Genomic DNA, 13,134 nt, shown 5'->3' with positions numbered 1-13,134 from the left:
CGCGCGTCTTTCTGTGTGTGTCATAGTCAGGACATTCACAGTCAGAGCGTTCTCTTTTTGTCTTGTCGAGCTTGAAAAGTTTTAAAAGCATTTGCATGAATAAGTGTGCGTTCACACTTGTCATGTTTGGTTGGATTAAAATAAACCCTTGTGCGATTGCTCGGTTAGTGCGGTTCATTTGAACATATGTGAACGCTGCCATTCGAACCCTGGTGCGCACCAAACAAGCGGACCGAGACCGCTAAAAAGATGGGTCTAGGACCGAAATCTGGTGCGGTTCGATTGATATATGAACGCCACACGGACCAAAGACATGTAAACGAACCAAAAACAGGACGTGATGTCACAAGATGCGACGCTACAAGTCAGCTGATTTGACGACGCGGAAAGATCGGTGTATCCAAAATGAGTAGAGGGCAAACGAGGAGCAGCGAGGAGGTAAAGTGCCTCATCAATATATGCAGATCTGCGTTTCCGCACACACCGGAAGAAATCCTGCTGCTGTTCTGAATGTGTTGAACATTTTATGAGCTCTTGGTGAGTTCTCAGCTGGTAAAAATAAAACCACATGTACATGTGTGAAATGATGGCGTATAATCCAGCACACAGCATTGTATTGAATGTTCGGTAAGCAGCTCCGCGAAATATACGTCATAAAAGCGACCAATCAGGTTGTGACTGTATCCCTATGCCTTTGGTTCGGTAACTTTAGGTTCGCTGTTAAAAATGCCAGTGTGAACACTAATCGGACCAGGACTATACGTTTTGTTTTTTGGTCCGGACCAAATGAACCAAACAAACCAAACTACAAGTGTGCGAATAGAGTATCTGGCGCAAGTGATTTCAATGTTAAGTCATGGAAAGGTGCGTTGACGCGCGTCTGGAGGTCCCGCGGCGCAGAAGGCGCGTTTTCACGCGGCGCGAAGGACGCGAATTGGACGCAAATTGAGTGATACGCGTGTTACACGTGAGTGGTGATTTTGTGCATTCACCCATTTGAAGCGAATTCGCGTCTGATGCCCGAGTTGAAAAATCGGAACTTTGGCGTCAATTCGCGCCGCGTTAACCAATCAGGAGCCTGCTCGCTGCAGTCACGTGGTGAAGTGACGTGATGAGAAACCCTGCATAATTTAAAAATACTACTATTTTGTCACAAAATGTAGTTTTAAGACTTTTTCAGGTGAAAATGTAGTTGTTTAAAGCTCAAACCTGTGGTTTATTTATAAAGAGAGCGCCTTTTTAAAAAAAATAATCTTGTGTTTTTGGAGATGTGAGATCCAGGCGATCAGCGGGCCCTCAGCGCTCATTAACCCCAGCGAGAGCAGCCTTTCCTCTGCCAGTCCTTCTGCTGTTTGCCGCTGGCTCTGATGACCTGTAGTGGTTCGTCTTGTGTGGATCTAACGGGCGATCTTTGGTGTCATGAATCTATAATTTGTTGTCTGCCAAATCGTTTTGACTGAGGGCAAAGAGAAGTTTCATAACTTTACTTTTTAAGGATATTTAGATAAACATGCAGTGAAGATAATGTAGGAGTTGCCTGGACCACATTTGTGTGGCTATTAATGTTTAACAATATATATTTTTAATGAAAATGAAAAGAGGCAGAGTGGTGTTTTATGACATATTTCTCCTGGAGCGCCTTGAACGCGCGTCTATTTCGCTTCAAACGCTCGATTTATACACGCGTCCAATTCATTGTGGACGCAAATGGATTCAAAATGTTCACGCGTCAAACTAGACGTGGTAGACGCGATTTTGACGCTATATTCGCGTTTGGTGTGAACGCAGCATTAAAGCATGATCATAATGTAACGCTAGCCAAAAAATTATAACTATTTTTAACGTGTTAAACTGAAAAAATTTAATTGCATGCGTTAATGCGCTAATTTTGACAGCCCTAATACAAATCAATATCTCTTTGCACTCATATCTGGGCATTTGTATTAATTTGGGTGACATTTTTGACAGTCCCTTGTTGATTTCTGACCTGCCACCACAGTAACAAAAGAACTAGAAATAAGTTATTGAATGCATCTGAAGCAGGAGGTTTTGCATCAAAACCACATTAATTATATTAACAAAATAAATCAGACAAAAGTAGTGATATCCTCACAGCTGTGGTCCTCTTAGTAGGAGACCGAGACGAGACCAAATGCAAAGACAGAGACCTTTAAAAAATGGTCTGAAATGCAGGAGACTCTCTAATTTCACTCGCATTTATCCAAAGCGACTTACAAAAGAGCTGTCAATGCGCAATACACAGTGCAGTTTTCCAGACACTGTTTGTGATGTTTAGCAGGTGTTTACACGCCGCTGTGACTTCCTCACGAGGAGGACTTTAAACTTTAAACCGTGGCAGATTTTGACAAATGCCTCTCAACCCCTCGCGCTCTTCAGACAAATGCAACGCTTAAACTCAAACGCTTAATTTCCGCCTCTGTTGACTGCGGGCAGCGGCCATTAATCAGCGCGGCGTTTGGGGCGTTTGCTAACAGCCAGATGCTGGCGGCTGTCGGCTCAATCCATCAGCCGTGATTGGAGAACGAAAAGGTTCAGGAGTTTCGAGTCGCGCCCACGTCGAGAGACTAATTGCCTGCCGCGATGGGCGTCGAGGTGTTTTACCGGGACACCAACCCTCTGCTTTGCATTCTGGGTATTATTCAAAAAACGCCTCGACATCAGATGACAGATAATGGAGGCCAAGCTCCGCCCCTTTCTACAAAGAGTGAGGTAATGCAAGGTTTTTTAATAGCAGAGATCAAATGTTTTTGAATACCCAGAATGCTTTTGGTTTGCGTCCATTTACTAAATCTCAGTTGCTAGAAATGACCATGAACATCAACACACAATCAAAATGGACTATTCTTCCCCTCTGAGACCGTTTCCTTGTCAGATGATGTCATCAAGGGTTGAATCTTAACCCTCTGGGGCTCTTCGGTCATTTCTGACTCAATTTTTTTTAAATAAAAAATGTTAAAAATCGTAGCTTCATCGGAATGGTCCGAAACTTGGTGACTTTTTTGGTACTTGGTATATGAACACCCACAGAAATTGGGGACAGGATTTGAAAAGTCTAAGTGGTCGTAAAAAAATAGTCACACTCAGGACCTTCGGGTCAAAAATGACCCACATAGGAAATGAATGGGAAATTGGCAAAAATATGAAAGAGTTTTTTTGTGCATACAATCTACAAATCAGCCAGGATGCAGAAAAAAAGGACTCAACAGTGAAGGGGTGAATCTCTAAAACATCAAGAGTGCAAAACAGACAAAAAAACTCACACACACACACACACACAATTAGCTTTTGGAATGGCACGCGTTAATTTGTGTGTGCGTGTGTTTTTGTGTGTATAAGTGTGTGTGTGTGTGAGTTTTTTTGTCTGTTTTGCACTCTTGATGTTTTAGAGATTCACCCCTTCAGTAGGTGCGTTTACATGGAGCACTGTAATCGGTTTAAAAGTCCAATCCGAATGAAAATGCTCCATATAAACACCTCAATCGGAATAAAAATGGCCAAACCGAATGAAATTGTAATCGGTTTGAGAGGGGTGGGATAAACCTTTTCATGAACCGATCAAACGAAAAATTCCACCAAGTAAACGACCTGATCCGATTACTGTGAGTGCACGTCTTTCTGTGACGTGATATACAGCGCGCGCCTCCTCAACTGAAGAGCGCGCGCCGCGCTCACACCAGGCTAATGTTGACAAGAGAGGAAAGATCATTTTTCTGAGGTATTTAACTTTTTATTTCGTAACATGTTATGAACATGATGTTGGAATAATGACACAGACATAGCCTGGCTACACCATCTCATCTTGACAGCGTTTGTCCTAGGCTTCAACTGCGCCTGACAGAATAATTTATTTTTCACTTTACAACAAATAATGAATAGCCAGGGGTGGTAAAAGTACTCAAAAGTTATACTCAAGTAAAAGTATATATACCTAAATAAAAAATGACTCCAGTAAAAGTAGAAAGTCCTCCATTTAAACATCACTTGAGTAAAAGTACAAAAGTATCCAAATTAAAACGTACTCAAGTACCGAAAGTAAAAAGTAAATATTCAAATGAATTGTAAATATCAATAATTAAGCAGATCAATTGTTTTGGGAGTGATATGCAATGCTTTAATTGAACAAATGATAAGATTAGATACTGCAATTAAGAATTTGTTAGATTTGCAATCATAAGAGACAATTAAGCAACTTAACCCAGTATAGGGGTTGAACTTAAAATAGACATGCTCCATAACATTAGCTGCATCAAACAGAAGATATGCAAGATACTATTAACTCATTTAAAATTAATTCAAAAGCCATAACCACAATGACATATTACTTAACAATTAGTTAATAGTGATGTACCTCAACAAGTGAAGTCATGACATAATGAAACCTTTGCAAATCGTTATCTAATGATTAATTAAAGCAGACAACTGGAAGTTGAAATACATGGCTTTGACCCATTGTGATAATTAAGAGATTGATTTACATTTATTAGTTAATATAATATGTTATCAGGGAATTAATACATTGTCATATTTAATTAATAGAAATGCATGTATTACTTAACGTATTAATCATATATAATGTTCATTAGTTGCTGATACAGTAATCATTAATAAATGATTTAGTTCTTCATGAGTCATACATTAACTCTTGATTATCTGTGCATTAGTTAAGCATGAATTAATGCATATTAGTGTACACGTATTGTAAAGTGTTACCGATGGTTTCATAGTGTGCCGCGAAAGAAAATTGTTTGGGAAACACTGAGCTAACGTTAGCGTGGCAAACCTAGTCAGCTTTTCCAAGTCTAGCCCCGACTGGATCATCCATGACCGATTGACAGCATGCGGGGAGAACCAGCTTACTAGCTTGATTCTCTCCTGCACCCACGTTTTTTTGTTGGTTTGGAAAGCAAGTGTAATAAATACTTGGAGCGGGCATGGGGAAATGTATTGGAGTAAAAAGTAAACTTTGTCTTTAATATTGTAGTGGAGTAAGAGTGAAAGTAGATGCAAATAAAACATACTCAAGTAAAGTACAGATCTCCGAAAAAAATACTTAAGTAAAGTAACAAAGTATTTTTACTTCATTACTTACCACCTCTGTGAATAGCTTTTATAAAACTGCATAAGTCCTGGTGGCCGTTGAGAGTTGCCATGGGAACGGGGAACATTCAAGCTGCTGGAGAGGACGTGTCGACATTTTGTTTCTCGTAAGTTAGATATAAAACAAAAGAAGTTAAACAACTGCTTCAAATTGGTTAAGTAACATTACCCACAGTCTATTTTAATTACTTTTGTTAATATTTATACCTTTGTGATTATGGTATCTTTCCTTAATCATCTGAAATGTATATGTTTAGTACTAGTAATGATGCTGAGCACGTCTTGAATGCTTTCATTCTTGTTTCACCGTACAGCCTATGATTTTATTAATAATTTGGGTGCATTTTATAGTTAATTTTGTGTTTTCAAAATAAATGAATTGAATTAATTTTGATTCCGCATTCATCATTCACAGCTGTTGAAATAGCCATTGTATAGAACATCGTTTAAACAACTGCATGTCTGTCCACACAGAAAAATAAATAAATATAAAAATTACCAACACAGAACTATTGATCCACGATACTAACATTACGAATCTATGCGGCAGACAAACTGTGTGCGCATGTCACGAAATGATTCCGACTGAAAGTCAGCACATGTAAACACCAGATCGGTTTAGATAACGTCTTATGTAAACAGTCCTCCAAATCTTTCAATCGGAATGATTTTAATCGGAATGACAAAAAAGTGCGCATGTAAACGTGGCTACTGTTGAGTCCTTTTTTTCTGCATCCTGGCTGATTTGTAGATTGTACACACAAAAAAAACTAATTTCCCATTCATTTCCTATGGGGGTCATTTTTGACCCGAAGGTCCTGAGTGTGACTATTTTTTTTTTACGACCACTTAGACTTTTCAAATCCTGTCTCCAATTTTTTTGGGGTGTTCATATACCAAGTACCAATAAAGTCACCAAGTTTCGGACCATTCCGATGAAGCTACGATATTTTTTTATTTTTTATTTATAAAACGCAAGATCCACTGTAGTGGTAAAAATGTGCTATTGCGTGATAAAAATGCTCAATGTGTCCACCGGATGGCACCGATCTCATTAAAAAAATTGCTTTCATGAGGCCTAGGCTTGACTCTAAAATGAAATACAGCTTTAATAAAAAAAAAAATATATATATACATGTTTTCTTATATTCAATGGGAAAAAATGGGTCATAATTATTGCATAAATATAAATCATAAATCATAAAATTATCTCAAAACACCAAAAAAGAAAAGAAAAAATATTATTGAACAAAAATATATTTCATTGATTTTACTCAAATCTTTTTTTATCTTAATCCCGCCCTCTAGGTCCTGAGTGTGACCCATAAATGAAGAACCGCAGAGGGTTAACCAATGGGGGCTTCCGCTGTTTCTCTAGTCTACTTTACATGATCCAAAATGAATGCCGTCCCACGGGACTGTGAAAACGTCACAATCCAGAAGATAAACAGGTTGCAAATGATGCTTTATGGTGATTTAACCCCATGTTTTTCAGGGAAACTGGTCGAGTAATTCATTAAAGCAACTCAATTAGGAAGGATAAAAGCATCTGCTAAATGATCGCTCGCTGCGTTAGCAATTAAGAAGCTCGATTTTGCATGACTCTATTACGGTCCAATCAAATCGCGTGCTGTACTGAAATGGATTCTGATTGGCTCGTCCTGTCTTGATCTCACCAGCGGCAGCAATGAAAAAGCCAAATGTGTCTTTAATTTGTGCTTGCGAGGCATTCGAGCTAAAAATGCAGAACTTTGAAAATGAACGTCGTTAAAAAAAAAAAATGACGGCAATGTAAACGATGATTTTGTGACCGTTCTGGAGAACATGAAACATCTGTCTTACAGCTGTAGCTGTTTCTGAGATCTGCTGTTTTAAACCTCACTTTGACTTGAAGTGAAGTTGTGAAAATAACACTAGAAACATCCTAACAAACATCCTTGCTATTTCTTCAGGAGATAGAAATGGAGAAAAAACTAAAACCTTGGGAGAAACCAGATTGAGTTGAGGGACCAGACTAAAGCCAAACAAAGTAACTTGTGTGCAATCAGCAAATTAGAATGATTTCTGAATAGAATAGAATAGAATAGAATAGAATAGAATAGAATAGAATAGAATAGAATAGAATAGAATAGAATAGAATAGAATAGAATAGAATAGAATAGAATAGAATAGAATAGAATAGAATAGAGCACAGAACAGAATATACAACAATAGCATAGAAAATAATAGAATATAGCATAGAAAAGAATATAGAATAGAAAATAATAGAATACATAACAGAATATATAATAGAATAAGATAGGATAGAATAGAATAGAGCACAGAACAGAATAGCAAACCCGAGCACAGAACATAATACACAACAATAGCATAGAGAATAATAGAATGTAGAACAGAATAGAAAATAATTGAATATAGAACAGAAAAGAATAGAATATAGAACAGAATAGCATTGAATAACAATAAAATAGAACAGAATATAATAGAATAGAATAGCATAGAACAGAATAGCACAGAACAGAATATAGAAGATAATAGCATAGAAAAAACATAATATAGAACAGAATAAAATAGAGCACAGCACAGAATATAGAACAGAAAATAATAGAATATAATACAGAACAGAATATAGAACAGAAAATAGCACATAACAGAATATAGAACATAATAGGATAGGATAGAAGAGAAGAGAAGAGAATAGAATAGAATAGAACACAGAACAGAATAGCATAGCATATAATAACAGAATAAAATAGAACAGAAAAGAATAGAATATATAACAGAATAGAATATAGAATAGAACAGAATATACAACAGAAAAGAATAGAATATATAACATAGAATATAGAACATAATAAGATAGGATAGAATAGAATAGAATAAAATAGAGCACAGAACAGAATAGCCTAGCATAGCATAGAATACCATAATAAAATAGAAAAGAACATAATAGAATATAGAACAGATTAGAACAGAATATATAACAAAAGAAAAGAATAGAATACATAACAGAATATAGAACAGAATAAGATAAGATAGGATAAAATAGAACAATATAGAAAAGAAAAGAATAGAATATAATAAAGAACAGAATACAGAACAGAAAAGAGCACATAACAGAATATAGAATAGGATAGGATAGAAGAAAATACAACAAAATAGAATAGAACGGAATGGAATATAGAACAGAATAAAATAAAATAACAGAATAAAATAGAACAGAATAGCATAGCATAGCAAAGCACAGCACAGAACAGAATATAGAGCAGAATAGCATAAAACAGAACAGAATAGAGAACAGAACAGAATATAGAAGATAATAGCATAGAAAAAAACATAATATAGAACAAAAAAAGAGTAGAATGGAGTGGAATAGAGCACAGGACAGAATAGCATAGCATCGAATAACAGAATAAAATAGAACAGAATATAATACAGAACAGAAATAGAGCATAGAACAGAATAGCAAAGCACAGACAATAACAGAATAGAACTGAATAGAGCACAGAACAGAATAGCATCGAATAACAGAATAAAATAGAACCGAATAGAATATAGAACAGAATAAAATAGAACAGAATAGAATATAGAACAGAATAAAATAGAACAATAGAATATAGAACAGAATAGAATATAGAACAGAATAAAATAGAACAATAGAATATAGAACAGAATAGAATAGATCAATAGAATATAGAACAGAATAGAATAAAGTAGAACAGAATAGAATATAGAACAGAATAAAATAGAACCGAATAGAATATAGAACAGAATAGCAAAGCACAGACCAGAACAGAACTGAATAGAGCACAGAACAAAATAGCATCGAATAACAGAATAAAATAGAACCGAATAGAATATAGAACAGAATAAAATAGAGCACATAACAGAATAGAAAAGCACAGCACAGAACAAGACAGAATATAACTGAATAGAGCACAGAACAGAATAGCATAGCATCGAATAACAGAATAAAATAGAACAGAATAGAATATAGAACAGAATAAAATAGAACAGAATAGAATATAGAACAGAATAAAATAGAACAGAACAGAATAGAATATAGAACAGAATATAGAACAGAATAGAATATAGAACAGAATAAAATAGAACAGAACAGAATAGAATATAGAATAGAATATAGAACAGAATAAAATAGAACATAATAGAATATAGAACAGAATAAAATAGAACAGAATAGAATATAGAACAGAATAAAATAGAACAGAATAAAATATAGAACAGAATAGATTATAGAACAGAATAAAGTAGAGCACAGAACATAATAGAATAGAACTGAATAGAGCATAGAACAGAATAGCATAGAACAAGACAAAATATAGATGAGAATAGAATAGAATATTGAACAGCAACGCACAGAACAGAATGGATTTGAAGAGAGCACAGAACAGAATAGCATTGAATATCACAGAATAGAATAGAATAGAATAGAATAGAATAGAATAGAATAGAATAGAATAGAATAGAATAGAATAGAATAGAATAGAATAGAATAGAATATCACAGAATAGAATAGACTAAAATAGAATAGGTACGAGTTTCACAGAGAGCTGATGCACTAGCAGGACGGCCGGTCTGTTTGCGTGTGTGTGTGTGTGTGTGTGTGTGTGTGTCACCTCGGCCTGCACAGGGTCAGGAGGTCAGTGTGTAGCGGGTCACAGTGAACATGATCCGCCGGACAGCGGGACCAGAGAGCACTGATGAATAGAGCCCGCGCTCATGTTCTCCAGCCTCAACTCTGGCTGCGGCCCGTGCCAGGCATACAAACACACACACACACACACGCCTCACAGTCACTGAACACAGCAGACACACAGGGGCTTCCCCAGGCGGGACACTATGCGCATACACACTGCATATAAACATCATTTAAATGAACAGCTGTACCTTTGTTGGAGGGAACACATGCTCGGTTTGAAGTGCGTTACACAGTCTGGGTCATGAAACTGAAGCGGCATAAGCGTAGTGCACATCATGAGGACTACATGGAAAGTCACATTTGGAGCACTTACATCCAATAATCGCTCCATCACAGGGAAACATGAAACCATGATGAATGTAGGTTCATTCTGAAGCATGTAAATGGTTCAAAGGCTGACAGAAATCTACTCAAAGTGCAGATAAAAAGTGCACAAGTTCTACTCAAAGTGTGTTAGGGTAGAGAGGTCCAGTCCCTCTGGCTGACCGGCTAAACTAGTTTCCCATCAGACCAGATGCCTCCAGACAGACACATCTCTAATTAGGAAGTTCATAACTGGTCACGACTGCAGGCCCAAAAAGACTGAAAGAAAAGAGTTTGATGGGACATAATGTGCTTTTAAACGGCAGAGTACAAGAGCAAAAACAGCCGGCTTGATTCTAACAGTCAGAGGAAACTCTTTGAAACGTGACTTGAGAAGCAGCACTGCATAAGATATTAAATGCTGTCATTAATTACTCACCCTCATGTCGTTCCAAACCTGTAATGCAGGGCTCGACATTAACACTTGTCCGGGACAAGTGCATTTTTTTGAAGGGGCAAGTGAAAAATTATTTCACTTGCCCGACAGACAAGTATCCTGGTTAAAACGTCAAAACAAAAACTAACTAGGGAATCACCAAAGTGCAATAATGATTCTGCATTAAAGGGTTAGTTCACCCAAAAATGTAAATTCTGTCATTAATTACTTCCCCTCATGTCGTTGGACACCCGTCAGACCTCCGTTCATCTTCAGAACACAAATGAAGATATTTTAGTGTAAATCTGATGGCTCTGAAAGGCCTCCATTGGCTCAATGGCACGGTTCACTCTCAAGACCCTTAAAAGGCACTAAAGACGTCGTTACAAAGTCCATCTCACTACAGTGGTTCTACAATAACTTTATGAATCGGCGAGAATAGTTTTTGTGCGCAAAAACCCCTAAATAACGACTTATATAGTGATGACGATTTCAAAACACAGCCTCATGAAGCTTCGAAGCGTTATGAATCAGTGAGTCGATTCAGCAGTTTGAATCGCCAAATTTCAGCAGTTTGGCGGTTTGACACGCGATCCGAATCATGATTCGACTCACTGATTCATAACGCTTCGAAGCTTCATGAGTAAAAACTCACTCCATAAAGTTATTGTAGAACCACTGTAGTGAGATGGACTTTGTAACGACGTCTTTAGTGCCTTTTAAGGGTCTTGAGAGTGAACCGTGCATTGAGCCAATGGAGGCCTTTCAGAGCCATCAGATTTACACTAAAATATCTTCATTTGTGTTCTGAAGATGAACGGAGGTCTGACGGGTGTCGAACGACATGAGGGTGAGTAATTAATGACAGAATTTACATTTTTGGGTGAACTAACCCTTTAAGTAAGTGTAAGTGGAGATCGACAGTGGATAATAATATAAACTGACGTTAATAAGGTTGAGCTGTTGAGGCTCGCGCAGCCTCTCGAGGAGACGATCGGAAAAAAATTAGCGCCACTCATACAAAGAAACTCAGTTAACACACACGGTTAAAAATTGTGTAGTTTTATTTTTTATAACATGTGATACAGTTAAGCAAGATCACACAAACAAGAGTGCTGTTTTCCTGAATACCATCACGACTGAACATGACGCTGATTTCATACGCCAGCTCCATAAACAATTAATTAACATTAAGTCACTTACATTTTAGATGCAATATTGATTGTTTTTGTTCTGTTTCAGCAGCGAAAATAGTTCCAAACAAAGATCACAGCAGAACCATAACACATCTCACAGCAACTGAGCGTTACTGAGTGATTCAGCGTTTGAATGAATCGTTTGAATCAAAGATTCAATGACCTATTCGTAAACGACTGCCTCATGCTTGAATGAATCATCCGTTTGAATGAATCGACTCAATGATTCACTCATTAAGACGGTCACCTGCTGCCACCTACTGGTGGTTTACTCTCATCTTTCCAACATTTCTTATTTGTATATTCAAAAATATTTAAATAATCTCATAACATTATTTAATGCAGTTGTTATTTTTCAGTGTAAATTATTTAATTTGATTGGTAACAGCCCTATAGTGTCTTATTCTAGTTGAATGTATAGATCAAACTTAAGAATATAAAATGAAAGCTGAAGCATAGCCTATATTTAATAAGATTATGGAAAAATTCCCCGTATAAAAAGGTAAAAATATCACAAATATGCAGATTTAAAATATGTCAAAGCTGATTGAACACTGGTGAGAATATTGCTTCAGAATAGATATTTACAACAAAAACAAAACAAAAAAATCCGGACAAGCGCATTTTTAACTCGGACAAGTGAGTGACCAGGCCTAATGTCGAGCCCTGTGTAATGCTGTGGTCACACCAGACGCGAGTGAAGCGTTAATCGCGAGTGATTTACATGTTAAGTCAATTACTAGACATGTGCCGGTAAACGGTAATACGATATACCGCGATAATGAACATGCACAATATTGTTATCGTGGTCACTTCAAAATACCGTGAATAATTATTTCTTACGAATTATTCAGATTTTTAGAATGCATATTAACAATACTTTACCCATCAACCGTTTAAAATGAACAATAGTTCAATAGTTCAGCAGAAATGCAGCCGTTTCCCCGGTAACCCTCATAAACAAAACGATACGGTGCACATCACATAACCTAATACTTAATACTTAAGGCTATTCATTTTCAAACTTAAACATTTTATATTTTAATCTGGACTAAATTACATGCCCTAGATATTGTTTGAATATATGTTCTGATAAGGGATCGACCGATATGGATTTTTTAGTGCCGATACCGATACCGATTTCTTTTCATTAGCCTTAGCCGATGAGCGATACGGGCTGCCGATTTTCTTGAGCCGATATTTGGAGCAATACTGCTTTTGCTCCCTCAATTTACAACATAAAAATGACACAATGATAAGGATGATGATAATTTAAAATTTACAATTTAAAAAAGGAACATTTATTGAACAAAAAAAAAAAAATATTTAACAAATAGTAAAAACTGAGGTAGAACAAGAAA

The sequence above is a fragment of the Gobio gobio genome, assembly GCF_949357685.1.
Source record: "Gobio gobio genome assembly, chromosome: 1".
Lineage (NCBI taxonomy): Eukaryota > Metazoa > Chordata > Actinopteri > Cypriniformes > Gobionidae > Gobio > Gobio gobio.
Note: the sequence above shows the minus strand (reverse complement) of the source record.